We start from the raw sequence: 15,000 nt of genomic DNA, 5'->3' as shown, positions 1-15,000 counted from the left end.
TATATATAATTATATATATATATATATATTATATCTATAATAAGATATAAACGTGCATATATATATATATATATATATATATATATATATATATATATATATATATATATATATATATATAATTGAAGGAAGAAAGGTTTATTTTTCTTCCAAGATACAGCAGCAAAATCAAACGGCACAAATAACTCTTACTGACCGCATTAGGTAAAAAAAGGTCCTTATTGTTATCGTAATTATCATGCAATTAACCAAGCTCACCAAATCTGTTCTTTGCCTCGAAGGACATTAGCCGAGTCTACCCTTTATTTGTCAGCAGAAGAGAGAGAGAGAGAGAGAGAGAGAGAGACGAAGAGAGAGAGCAGCGGAGAGAGACCCCGATGAGAGAGAGAGAGAGAGAAATCACCCATAAATGATTTCTGCGTTTACTAACGAAAAAAAGCAGAAGCCAGCGTCTTCACTTTTCACAAGGACAACGTCTTGCCGTATGAACTGGAGTATCTATGAAATCAAGAATGCCCCGAAATTTCTTCGGCGTAACTGAGTTTTCTGCACAGTGTACAATGCTGTATGAAACACTCAGCCACGGCCCATTAAACTCTCAGTTGTGGACCATGAAATTTTCAGCCGTGGTGGCCTGTGTGGTTGGCACCTATAGCGGTGCCAGACGCACATCATGATTAACTTTCACCTTAAGTAAAATCATAAAAACTACTGGTGATAGAAGGCTGCAACTTGTCATGTTAGTTGATTGGAGGGTGGATGATCGACATGCAATTTGCAGCCTAGGTCTATCCTCAGTAGTTTGTGAGATCCGAGGGCGGATGGACAGACAAAAAGGCATCTCAATAGTTTTCTTCTACAGAAAACTATTAATGAACCAAAGAAGGATCGTGTCGCCAATAAACAGAGCGATGCAAACGGTGCTTGAAAACCGACAGAAGAGAACGGAAGGAGAGTACTGGGGAGAGGAGAAAGCAAGACAGTGGAAAGCTAGATAGGAAGAAGGAAGAGAGAAGAAGAAAAGGATGAAGGGAAGTATAAGAAGATAGACAAGTTGAAGCAAAACTGAGGGAAATGAACGCAAAAAGGAAGTATTAAGGAGAGAGAAAAAGTAAAGGAAAAAGAAGAGAGAGTGAGTGAGTGAGTGAGTGAGAGAGCATAATCAAACAGTAACTGAATCAAATCTGGGAACTGCTTCATTTCGCTCGAATGAATGACAACGTTGCAAAAGGCTGAATAGAGGAAGGTAGACTCTAAGGAAAGGGGGTGTAGGGGGGCGGCGGTTGAGGGATGGAAGAGCTGATTAAGAGAGAGAAAGAGAGGGAGGGAAGGAATGAAGGAAGGAAGGAAAGGGACAGACGAATAATAACAATTTCGTTCCCAACGGCCGCCAGTTGATCAGAAGGGAGGGAACGGCGGCGTTTTGATTCATAAAGGAAGACGATTCCAAACTACAGCTTATCCTTCCTCAAGAATGCTGTATGGGGAAGTAACGGGCTGTGAGTGAGCTGATGTAAGGGAGCGGCCTCCTCACGCTAACTCAATGATTTTCTTTACTTTAGCGTAAGGTTCGTTTGAACGTTTAGCGACATTTATTATAGTTTATGTTATTTTATTGTTTATATATAAAAACACTATATTTGACATGAATTATACCTGTTAATACGCTCATTATCTAAACTAAGGGAAATTTTCAAAAAGAGCAAACCAGAATAACCAATAACAAATATATTATCGACGAAGTTTTCAAGAGTGGATTCTACCACACAAACAGGCATGCGCACGCACTAAGCAATTATATATATATATATATATATATATCATATATATATATATATATATATATATATATATATATATATATATATACACACATATTATATACATGTGTATGTATATAATTGGATGTTAATTGATTGGAAGACAATATACTAATAACAATATGCAAGGCAATTCAACAAGAAAATTATGACCTGAGTTACATGAACCAAGTATAATAATAAACATTATTATACTTGGTTCATGTAACTCAGGTCATAATTTTCTTGTTGAATTGCCTTGCATATTGTTATTAGTATATTATCTTCCATCATACATCCAATAATATCTTGGCATTAAATGTTATCTAATCTCTCTCTCGTTACGTGCGTATTAGGAGTTTTGAGATATTTGGTAATAGGTCAGTTTATTGTCCTCTCCAATTATATACCTACCTCTTGCGTATTAGGAGTTTTGAGATAAATCTTATCTTACAAATCTTACATCTTGTTCGGGTTGCCCCAGGTCCCTCAGTGTGAGGCACCTCTAATGTCTACCAGAGAGTTGCTAGTACATCTTCCGGTATATTTTGCATCTTCCAATCTTGGATGGTCTGGGATGCAGTTTAGATATTTGTCGAGCTTATTCTTAAACACATCTACGCTCACTCCTGATATATTCCTCAGATGAGCTGGCAACGCATTGAATAGACGCTGCATTATCGATGCTGGTGCGTAGTGGATTAATGTCCTGTGTGCTTTCCTTATTTTTTCCTGGTATAGTTTTGGGCACTATTAATCTACCTCTGCTTGCTCTTTCTGATATTTTTAGTTCCATGATATTTTCTGCTTATTCCTTCTATCTGTTTCCATGCCTGAATTATCATGTAGCGTTCTCTTCTCCTTTCTAGACTATATAATTTTAAGAATTGTAGTCTTTCCCAGTAGTCTAGGTCCTTAACTTCTTCTATTCTAGCTGTAAAGGACCTTTGTACACTCTCTATTTGTGCAATATCCTTTTGATAGTGTGGGTACCATATCATATTGCAATATTCAAGTGGACTACGAACATATGTTTTATAAAGCATAATCATGTGTTCAGCTTTTCTTGTTTTGTTTGGGAAGTGCCGTAGCAACATTCCCATTTTTGCTTTACATTTTGCCAACAGAGTTGCTATTTGATCATTGCATAACATGTTCCTATTCATCATCACACCAAGGTCTTTAACTGCTTCCTTATTTGTGATGGTCTCATTATTAGGTCCCTTATATGCATATAGCTTTCTTTCTCTGTCTCCATAATTTATGATTCAAATTTATCAGAGTTAAATACCATCCTATTTACCTCTGCCCAATCATATACTTTGTTAAGGTCTCTTTGTAGAGCGTTCCTATCTTCATCACAAGTAATTTCTCTACTTATTCTTGTGTCATCTGCGAAACTACTCACTACCGAATCCTTAACATTATTGTCTATGTCTTCAATCATAATAACAAACAGTATTGCAGCTAACACCGTACCTTGCGGCACACCGGATATTACCTTGGCTTCATCCGATTTCTTGTCGTTTGCAATAACTATCTGTTTTCTGTTGTGTAAAAATTCTTTTAACCATCTTCCTACTTTATCCACGATATTGTGTTTTCTAATTTTCTTCGCTAATATATTATGGTCTACTTTATCAAAAGCTTTTGCAAAGTCTAAATAAACCACATCTGTTTCATTTCCGCTTTTCATATTTTTGAATATGTTTTCACGGTGGACTAACAGTTGGGTTTGTGTACTTTTTCCGGGTACGAAACCATGTTGTCCTTTATTAAACAAATTATTTTTTATTAAATGTTTCATAATATTTTTCTTCATTACCCTTTCATACACTTTCATAATATGTGATGTTAGACTCACAGGCCTATAATTACTTGCCTCTAGTCTTTGATCCACTTTTGAAAGTAGGGGTAATATATGCTAATTTGTGCTCATCATATATCTTGCCTGTATCTACACTTTGTCTTAATAATATTGCAAGTGGCTTTGCGATAGAATGAACTACTTTCTTTAACAAAATAGCAGGAATACCATCAGGCCCTGCAGCAGCTCCATTTTTAATTTCATTAATAGCCTGCACAATATCAGCTTCATTAATATCTATGTCAGCTAAATATTCACTATTTTCATCCCTTACTTCTATATCATTATCTTCATTATCTATTCTAGGGGTGAATTCTCTCTTATATCGTTCTGCCAGTATGTTTGCAAATTTCCTTTTTTTCATTCGTTAATCTCCCTTCAATTCTCAGAGGGCCATATTTCTATTCTTCTTTTATTCATCTTCTTCGCATATGAGTATAATAGTTTGGGGTTTGCTTGATATTTAATAGGGTTTTTTCTTCCAAGTCCCGTTTTTCATTTTCTTTTGATTGTATAATCTTTTGTTCTGCATTTTCTATCTTACTTTTTAGTTCTATAACTTTCCATGCATTTTTTCTTTTGCAAGACCTTTTTTCCACTTTCTGATTTTCTGGAACAAGATCCTTCTGTCTCTTGTATGCATGAATGATGTTTACTTTTCTTCTTCGGTATATATTTTCCACTATTATCTCCAATATTTATATAATATCTCCTAGTATTTACCCTTATGTCATCACTTACGAAAATGTTATCCCAATCTTTGTTTAATTCTTCATTAATTTCTGACCATTTTATATTTTTACTGTAGAAGTTGTATTTTCCATATCCTTCCCACTTTTTCATTTCTTGCTTATCTCTATTTTCACTTGCTTTTGGAATGAACTGTTAATTCTATGACATTATGGTCTGAAATACTCGCATTATAAACTATTATTTCTTTAACATAATTCATCTCGTTCACAAATACTAGGTCTAAAGTATTTTCCTTTCTTGTTGGCAGGTGATTTATTTGTTGAATGTTGTATTCTAGTAGCATATCTAATAGCTTTTCAAATTGCCTCTTATCTTCTGCACTACTATTACTCTCTTTTTTATATGTATAAGTACAACCACAATCTCCTATTCGTTCTTTCCATTCTACGAAAGGAAAGTTGAAGTCACCAGATAGGAGAATAGTCCAGTCCTTGTGATTTCTACATATATCATCCAATTTTTCAATTATTAAGTCAAACTCTTTAGTATTAGGAGGTCTATATATTACTATGTTCATCAATTTTTCAGATTCAAATTCTACCGCTATTAGTTCACATTCTGAGTTACTATATTTCTCATATATTTTTCCTTGTTTTTTGTCTTTCCCATATATTGCGGTTCCCCCTTGATTCCTATTTTTTCTATCTGATCTATAAGTTTGGAACCCTTTTATTTGATCATCATTCCCAGTCTCTTGGAATACCAGGGTTCACTTATAATTCATTATATATTTTTCTTTTCATTTGGGTTAGTTCTTCTAAGTACTCTATTTTTCTTTTTGAGTTACTCGTAACTAAACCCTGCGCATTCATCACTATGATGGTTTGCGTGTTTTCTCCTTCATTTAATACTGGTAGTAATAAGGATTTTCCCATGTCTCTTCCTGTTCTGGTATGTTGTTCTTTTTTTCATTTCCAGAAATTCTGACATTAAAAAATCCAACTTTTCCATAATATTTGATCTTCCTTCATCATAATTATTAATTTCGTGTCTGAATCTGCAATTTTCTCCGTTTCTGCAATATCCTCTTGCATAATAAATACAGTTATTATCTCTTGAGTAGAATTTCGGAGCTGATGCTTTGAAATTTTTTGCTGACACCTCTGCATATCTCATTGGTGGTTTGCTTTTCTCTTTTACCTGATATTCTTGATTTCTCTCTTTATTTGTTTCTTTCTTATTTTGGATTTTATTACTTGGTTGGTTATTTATTTGATTATGATTCATGGCTACAGGGTGCATATATTTGCATTTTTTGTCGAACTTACATCCTTTTCCTTCTTTTAGGTTTTTACATATTTTGGATGCAGATCTCTGCAATCATCCCCATATCCATCTAAGTATGCACATTTACCATATATTTCATAGTTTTTGACATATCTTAGGATGTTTGTAGTAACATCTTTCTCCAAATCTGCAATTCCCTCTTTCAAAAGGTTGCAGATTTTGTCTTCTTGTCTATTTTTCCTCTTTCCCGTCATTGTATAGATCTGGGTAGAGCCTCTTCGGGATTTGCTTGTTTTCTGTTGTCATATCGTAATTTATTCTTCGTAGGTATGCTGCTTTATTGCCTCATATGTAGTATCAATGAGTATCTCTGCATCCATACTTTTATCTTGTTCTTTGTTTTCCTTATTTTTTTCTGTCATTTCATTTTTGTTTACTTCTCTTCCGTTTTCCTCTTCTTCTTTTTCTTCTTCTTCTTCCTCTTCCTCTTCTTCTTCATCCTCACTATTTTTACATTCAATCTTGATTTAATAACATTGTCTATCCATGATAGACTGTTGAACAAAAAATTCTTGTATCTTTTCTCAAATCTTGTATTACTCAGCACACTGTGGATGGGTCGGAATGTTGCATGCAGCACATTTTCTGATTAGGTTTTGTGGATTGACTATGCTATACCAAACCTTACACAGTTTGCATGCTTTTGGCATTCTTTTTCCTAATGCATCAATTAGGATATTCACAAGATTCACCTTATTCATTTTTCTTTGTCGGAATATGTTGGTTTATGTATATTTTCTTTATGAGTCTCTTGACCACTTGGATTTTATTTGGAACTTCTTCAATTATTTTCAAGATGTTTTCATTAGATTTGTTCCAGTTTGACGGATTATATCCTTCTAATATATCTATGAATGCTTTTGTATCTTTTGGTTAGGACTGTGCTGATTTCATAGATGAGAAATGCCAGTTCCCTTCCTGCTACCTCATCGTATTGCGAATCTGCTAAACACGCCAAATTACGCCACCTCTTCCCGCAGTTGGAACTTACTGCCATCTTGTTCTGATTTATAGTATTACACTTGATAAACTAACTTAGAAGACGCTTTATCCTACTATTTTCACACTAATCTTATCACCGATAAGATTAGTGAACTATCACCGATAGTTCACGAACACTTCTAGATATTTCTCAAATTCTAGTCGTATGTTAAACTTGTGATATCTGTTGATTATTGTGACTTCACGCGGGTACGTCTCACCAAGCAAGATGGCTACTAGGTCAGTTTATTGTCCTCTCCAATTATATACCTATCTCTTGTTTATAGAAGTTGGATCTTGTAAATTCTCTCTCTCTCTCTCTCTCTCTAATATGATATATATATATATATATATATATATATATATATATATATATATATATATATATATATATATAGTCGACGTTCCCACAAACCGTTGAATCGGTAAAATTCTTGTTTTAAGTAAATCGCGTTTAAAGATTTCTTTAGTTTCAAATCATCTTTTTATTGGGTAATTAAGTCGCTAAACTGTTGATTTTTGGTAGCTGATAATTTTAAGACCTCTTTCTAACAGTGTTTAAACAATTTCTGAAATTCATAAAGATATCTTAATACTGTTTATCAAAAGATATTCATCAGTTTGTGAAAACTGACTGACTCACAGTGTTAACGATTCGACATTTATTCGTCACTTTGTGGTGACATTATGTTATTTGAAATAATGGATATTTGTCACAAAGGTTGAAATTTTGCTTCATGTAAATACGTACAATATAGGCTGAGATTGTAAGATATATACACATTTATTTGTATCCCATATATATATTTGTATAAAAATGTTAAATATTTTTGAAGTTTCCCTTTTTCTGAAAAGTTATCCCTTTTTAATAGCGGCATTCCACTTGGCTGTCTTTCTCTTGGATATTCTCGTATTTTGCACAAACTGTACCACAATTCTTATTTATTATCATACTGATGGAATCAGACTCTGGACTATCAGAACATCCATGGGAGAATTGTCATTCTCAAGATTCTCTTTGATGGTTGTGAGTGGTATATCAGAATCCTCAGAATCGTAGTTATTTGAGTTATTTTTCTCGGCTAATTTTTACAAAGGTATGTCATCGTCACCATCTAGGACACAAACGCTGGACTATATGTACTAAGATATATACAAATATATACATTCATATATATACACAATCTAAATATATATATAGTATATATATATATATATATATATATGTATATATATATATATATTGTGTGTGTGTGTGTGTGTGTGTGTGTGTATTCACATATATTAAGCCACAAGGGAAATTATAATCGTCCGTCACCTGCTGTACACACACCACATACACACACACACACACACCACTACACACACACACACACACATATATATATATATATATATATATATATATATATATATATATATATGTATGTATGTGTGTGTATGTGTTTTTGTTATGTGTGTGTATGTGTGTGTGTATGTGTGTGTATGCGTCTCCTTTACTCGGACAAGCGGGGCGGGAGGGTACCATGAAGGTTCTTGGCTTACGATTCGACAAGATATAATCGTAGTAGCGTTGAATGAATCTAATGAATCTGAAGACAAATAGGAACAAAGGAAAGTGAATGTTAGTTACCTTGTCGTTCATAAAACTCCTCAAGTCGTCAGACCCGGAGTTGTAATAGACTGGAGAACCTAAAATTTTACAGAAAAAAGTAAAGAGAAATTCTGTTGTTCGAAATCCTGGAATATTTTCAAAGGTGTAGTTTAATTTTTCTATTTTGACGATTTTTTCATAAATCAGAAATTCTTTCGACCTCCCTATATATTTGCTGATTTCTGCACTCAGGGGTAAGCTTAGCCTGCCTCCACTTGTTAGCTTCCACTGCAAACATGAATGTGGCTTGCTCCTTGATCCTTGGATTCTGATTACTGAATGACCAACAACCACCCCAGGCGAAACGCCGAAAAGATGGCGACGGTGTCCCATCCCACGCGGCCGAGTCAACGTCGAAAGAGTAAATGAAGGCGAAGCACATTCATTGAGGGACTTGACCCGAAAGACTGGATCTTCTCCATCAGATGGCGATAGTAAGATAAGAAGAAGCAGAGGCAAAGACCTAGAGGGAAAGACGCGAACTGATATGGATGCTGGCCAGCCTGAGAGAAGACTGCACACGTCTTTGGAAGATAATGAAAGACACAGAAATGCTGATCAACAGTAAGACGACGATGTCGCGGGACTTTATTGGTTTATCTGGTTTAATGGACAGAAGAAACCGAGGTTCCCTGCACCAGCATGAATAGAGGACTCCCCTGACCCAGAATAAGGCGAGGACTTCTGAATTTCCATTTCCTTTGTCATGGAAATTCAGAAGAGGACAAGAAAACAAGAAGGCAGCCCTCCTCAGGATGGAGACCAAAAGCTACCTACGCAAGCCCTCCCTAAGGAAAGGGGGCGAAAACCAAAAGCTCCCATGGCTCACCAGTCTCTTGAGGGCAGCCTTAAAGGAAAGGGTCCGACCCAGAGCCTGGAGAGGGCCCAAGAACTTCAAGGATGAGGCCCAAAAGCCACCAAGGGCCAAGGCTCGCCAGTCCCTAGAGGGCAGCCATGAAGGGAAGGGTTCAACCCAGAGCCTACTTCCTGGGAGAAAGGCAGGTATCCTGCCAGGCTGGGAAAGCGGGCCTGGAGAGGGGCCCCAAGAACGTCAAGAATGAGGTCCAAAAGCCCTCAATGGCTAGCCAGTCTCATGAGGGCAGCCTTGAAAGGGAGGGTCCGAACCAGATGCTGCTTCCTCTGAGGAAGACAGCCATCCTGCCAGGCTGTGGAAGCAGGCCTGGAGAGGTCTCAATACCTTCAGGGTTGTAGCCCAAAAGCTCTCAAGGCCAGCCAGTCTCTTGAGGGAAGCCTTGAAGTGAAGGGTCCGACCCAAAGGTTGTTTCCTCAAAGGAAGGCAGGTATCCTGCTAGGCTGAGGAAGCAGGCCTGGAAAAGGCCTTAGAATTTCAAGGATGAGGCCCACAAGCCTTCAAGGCTTGCCAGTATCTTGAGGGCAGCCTTGAGGGGAGCCGGACCTAGAGGGTGCTTCCTCAGGGGAAGGTTGGTATCCTGCCAGGCTGGGGAAGCAGGCCTGGAGAGGAACCAAGAACTTCGAGGATGAGTCTTAAAAGCCCCCAAGACTCACCAATCTCTTGAGGGTAGCCTGGAAGTGAAGGGTCCGACCCAGAGGCTTCTTCCTCAGAGGAAGGTAGGTATCCTGCCAGGCTGGGGAGGTGGGCCTGAAGAGGGCCCAAGAACTTCAATGATAATGCACAAAAGCCCTTAAGGCTCGCCAGTCTCAAGAGAGCAGCCTTACCTTACAGACCTTACAGCTCGTTCGGGTTGCCCCAAGTCTACCAGAGAGTTGCTAATGCATCTTCCAGTATATTTTGCATCTTCCATAGTCAGATTCAAGTTGTTACGCGTAAATTAGCACATCATAAAAAGTTATCATACACAGTAACCGAATGGTTTTAGTTAACGATCCTGTACTTTGTGAGAAAAGCTTCATGTTTTCACAAAGTGACGAGTTGAACATTCGTCACTTTGTGAAAACTGATTTAGTGTGAGATGACGATATTCGACAGTACTGATATTGTATATATCGAAAACCACTTGAGACATTAATGTAAAAGTCTGTGATATTAAAGATCAAAGTATGCTTGTTTTTATGGTAGCAATAACTCATTATGCCCAAAATGTGCTATAGGCGGTTTTGTGGAAACGCCAATGTTATATATAGTATATATGATGTTATATATAGTAAATATATATATATATATATATATATTATATATATATATATATATATATATAATATATAAATAAAGGTTTTTTGCCACGAAGGAAAAAATGAAAAAGCGAGATAGCCGAGTACTTTCGGTCCTGTTCGGACCCTTTACTGAAGGCAACTGATTTTACAGAGAACAACATAGTCAAAAGAAGGCTTAATATCCAAACTGGCTATGATGTTCTCTGTAAAATCAGTTTGCCTTCAGTAAAGGGTCCGAACAGGACCGAAAGTACTCGGCTATCTCGCTTTTTCATTTTTTTCCTTCGTGGCAAAAACCTTTATTTATACATAGCATCACGTTTTATATACTTCGTGATCAAGTTATTTATATATATATATATATATATATATATATATATATATATATATATATATATATATATATATATATATATATATATAGCTCCTTTGATTCCGAGTTTAGCATCATCTACATGGAATCGTTTATTCGGAAAAATATTTTAATGAAAAAAATACCCACTTAAAAAAGTTATAGTTGTTGATTTTCAAGAAAAAATTCATACTTCTTTAATCGAACACAATGTACGTCTTATCATTTTTAGAAAAAGAATATGGTAAACATTTTTCTGTTTTCTACGTATGATGGACTTTTTCACTAATTACAGATGCTTAAATACACAAAAAAACTAACCTAAATACTTTCCCTTTTTTAAGTATTGTGATCTGTCGTTGATCTAACTACTTTATTCCTGATTTAGAAATTTGACAGGCGGCTTCAACTTGCAAAAACTCCGTATTTCTCATCTGATCCCTTTGATACCTTTCCACTTATCTCTTCAACCTCGTTAATTTTACCTGCTCTTATTTTCACCTTGCATTTAATAACAAATCATTGGGAAGAGTCCTCTAAGTATTTACAGAAGTAACTAAGTTGTCTCGTTCAACTAATTTTCCTCCAGATCAGCAGAGCAATACAGCCCCCTTCCTCCCAAACTTCTCCTCACCTACATCCACAAAAACTCCCTTATTCTAATCCAGGTAATTATTCAAATTTAATAGTTAGTCTACATTCGTGCGGCCCTCACGTTACCACATTTTCGTTGGAATAGAGACAAATTATTACGTTATACCGCTCACTATTAGATAAACAATCTATCATGTAACCTTTTTTTGGAGAAAATAATAATAACATTAATAATTTGTTTCTTCCCCGGTAACGCTGTTACTGTAATGTTTCCATGTTCAAGAACGTGTCTGCATAGTTACCCAACTGTCACACCGTTTTTATGTAAAAGTTCATAGAGGTTGTTTTTTTGCCTTCGAGCCGTAATTGATTATAATCTCTGTGGCCCTGATTTATTCATCTGCATTTTTTCGTTGTCTTCCTCTTCCAAGGCTTAGTGACGTCAAGCCTTGTTTTTTACGATTGTTTGTATATTCCTTTAGAATAGTGTCACTGCAGACTAGACGATCCAGTATCTTTATTGTCAGTACTCACTGTGAAAGGCTGTTCATAAAGTGATAATAATTTTTTCAGAATCATTTTGCATTTCGATTCAAATAACATTAATAACTGTTCTTGGAGAAAAAGATCTATTCAGTCAGGACACACTTCATAAGGCTCCCATAAGGCCCATCTTGAAGAGAATTCAATATCGCTTCCAGTTGAATGTTTCAGTTTTCATTTAATAATTACCTGCATATTGCATTACTATAATTCCAACTAATTCATGAAATATGCAGTGCAGCTTCAAATTTATAACCATTCTATTTTCAACCCAAAATGGCCAACTATAACTCCTGAGGTATTTGATCAGAACAAGTCAGAACTCTCATCCCGCATAATGAATGCAAGTTAACTTTAATGTGATATTTGCAATAAAAATAGTGCCATATTAAAAAAAATTCGCCAGACATACTGTTAACACAAGATCCATTTCAAAGGTTTCATTACATGAACGCTAAAAAAGTTGAAGTTGAAAAATAGGAACTAGATAAAAAATGCAAAGAATACCGAAGCTCTTCGATTGAGGAAATACAATTATTCATATAATTATTCATAAAACATTATTTTTCATACATACACAACGAAGAGGATAGCTATTGTATTCGTTCGCTGTTTAAGAAAAAAAAATAACACCCTTTTCAAAAGAGTATAACAGTTTCTTGAAAATGTGAGCAAAACCTCGTCTACATTTTTAACGACATTACAGTCTGCTTTACACCAAGTTCTTCTTCAACCTTCACGTTAACTGCGTAGTACTGATACTAACATTATGTATCATTTGTCCTCTAAACAATTCCGAATTAGCATGTAAAAATTAACTACGCCCTCATGATCGCAATCCGAGACTAAGTTTTTTTAGGAAAAAGTTTCTGAGATTAATATGTATATATATATATATATATATATATATATATACTATATATATATATATATATATATAAATATATATATATATATCTACTATATATATATATATATATATATATATATATATATATATATATCTATTTATATATATATACTATATATATATATATATATGTATATATATATATATATCTACATATATATATATGTATACAACAACAATAATAATAATAATAATAATAATAATAATAATAATCTAATAATAATAATAATAATAATGATAATAGTATAATTAAAAGTTGCTTACATGAAGGCATGCAAAGTATACGTTGATAAAAGATGAGGGAGAGATCTGATTAATTAGATAAATAAGCTACAGGATCAATGACACCGACAACATTAGCAATAGTAGTACATTAAAATAAGTTATTTGGAAAGCACGAAACCTTTTAATAAAATACATTCAAAATATACAGCACATTAGCCACCACGATAGACGAATGTCTACTAATGAGAGAGAGAGAGAGAGAGAGAGAGAGAGAGAGAGAGAGAGAGAGAGAGAGAGAGAGAGAGACTATACTCGTGAAACGCTAGTAACCTGGACGACCAATGCAGCTACAGCGCCTTGTTGCTTTCCACTTAAGATCATATAGCGTGGACGCAATATTTTTCCGTCTAACGAAATTCAAGATACACGCTATTCAAAGCACGAAATGCAACTGACTGTATTGTTGCAAAATTATTTAACCGTAAAATTGTGTCACTCCTGGTCTTGCATTGTTTCAGAACACTGATTTACAGTACTACAATGATTGCATCAGGTAGCATAATAATATTTCCTTTTTGAAGAAATGACAGCGTGTGGAATTCGAGTAATAATAACTAGACAGAGGCGCGGTGATACATCGCAAAACAAACAAGAAAATTTTCTAATTTAGTTTTCATTTATTTCTCCTGGCTACTCATTCCTTATACTAGGTGAAGATTGTACGAGATGCCAGTAAGGCTTAGATTTATTCATTTTCATTTTTGGGGGGAGCGGAGGTCTTTATTAACTTTCCCGATTACCTCCAACAACAAAGTTAAACAGTTTATGTATGTATTCCACAGTAATAATTTGTTTACCACTCAGCAGCTTCTCAAGACGGGGACGATTTTAAGGGAATCGAGCAAAGGAGTTTTCTAGGGACCAATGAAAAGGTGAACAAAATTTGAGATGGAGACAGAATATTTCAATTAGTTCTGGGGGAGGTATGCCCTTTCGGAATACTTTCTATTACTTTGATTTATTAACCGCAGTCACGACCGAATTATGTCATCTGTTTTCTAGTCTATCTGAACACCTTCATTTCTTGGTTTTATATTGAGAGAGAGAGAGAGAGAGAGAGAGAGAGAGAGAGAGAGAGAGAGAGAGAGAGAGAGAGAGAGCTTCTATATGAAATCAAAATATACATAACAATACATTACATACAATACATACAACATACATAACATACGATACATACATACACATGAAGACAGTGAACTCAAACCAACCATATTGCACGGTTTCTTCGGACAAGCATGTTCTAATGGCTCTCGTGTAAGAAAGTAGGTACCATATATTTGGGAGAAATTCATATATTAAGCAAATAATGCTTTATTCTCACATAAGTCGAATGTTTTAGCAGTTGTCAGCTCTTCTAAATTTTGATGAATTCTCACGAACGTTTTACCACTTCATAAATCCTCAAGAATGTTTTACCAATGTGGAAGACAAACAGAAACTGTGCTATGAGAGTTTTTGCAGAGATGTTGGTCAATAAACCCTAATTGTAGAGGAGGGCTGAGTGCCGAGTCAGTGCCTAAGCCTACAAAATTATTCTTGAAACTGGCAACGATATCTTTCCTCAGTCACAATAAGGAACTTGAGACAGCGTAATTTAAAGTAAGCAGAGGCAATATAAAATGGCCAAACAGCTCCTAATTATATAAAGCTTCGAAATCCTCCCTACTTACGTTTTCCCTTTCAGTAAAAGGTCTACCACTTTCTTTCGAGAAAGTCCTACTCTTTCCCATTTCCTCTCCTTTCTATGGTAGTTCCTGTTTACTGTCCAAGGGAATATAGTAATTGACTTGTCTGTCTGGCTGTCGGCCAGAACTTTCGAAC

The 15,000-nt window shown here is 35.4% G+C and overlaps 1 long non-coding RNA gene across 1 annotated transcript in view; it reads left to right on the top strand.

The window, feature by feature from the left end:
* Positions 1-15,000, top strand: part of LOC135222803 (uncharacterized) — a 326,159-nt gene that overhangs the window by 114,813 nt on the left and 196,346 nt on the right. The window lies entirely within an intron of this gene.

Source organism: Macrobrachium nipponense, chromosome 8 (assembly GCF_015104395.2).
Source record: "Macrobrachium nipponense isolate FS-2020 chromosome 8, ASM1510439v2, whole genome shotgun sequence".
In the NCBI taxonomy this organism is placed as follows: Eukaryota; Metazoa; Arthropoda; class Malacostraca; order Decapoda; family Palaemonidae; genus Macrobrachium; species Macrobrachium nipponense.
Note: the sequence above shows the minus strand (reverse complement) of the source record. Positions and strands in the feature narration are given on the sequence as shown.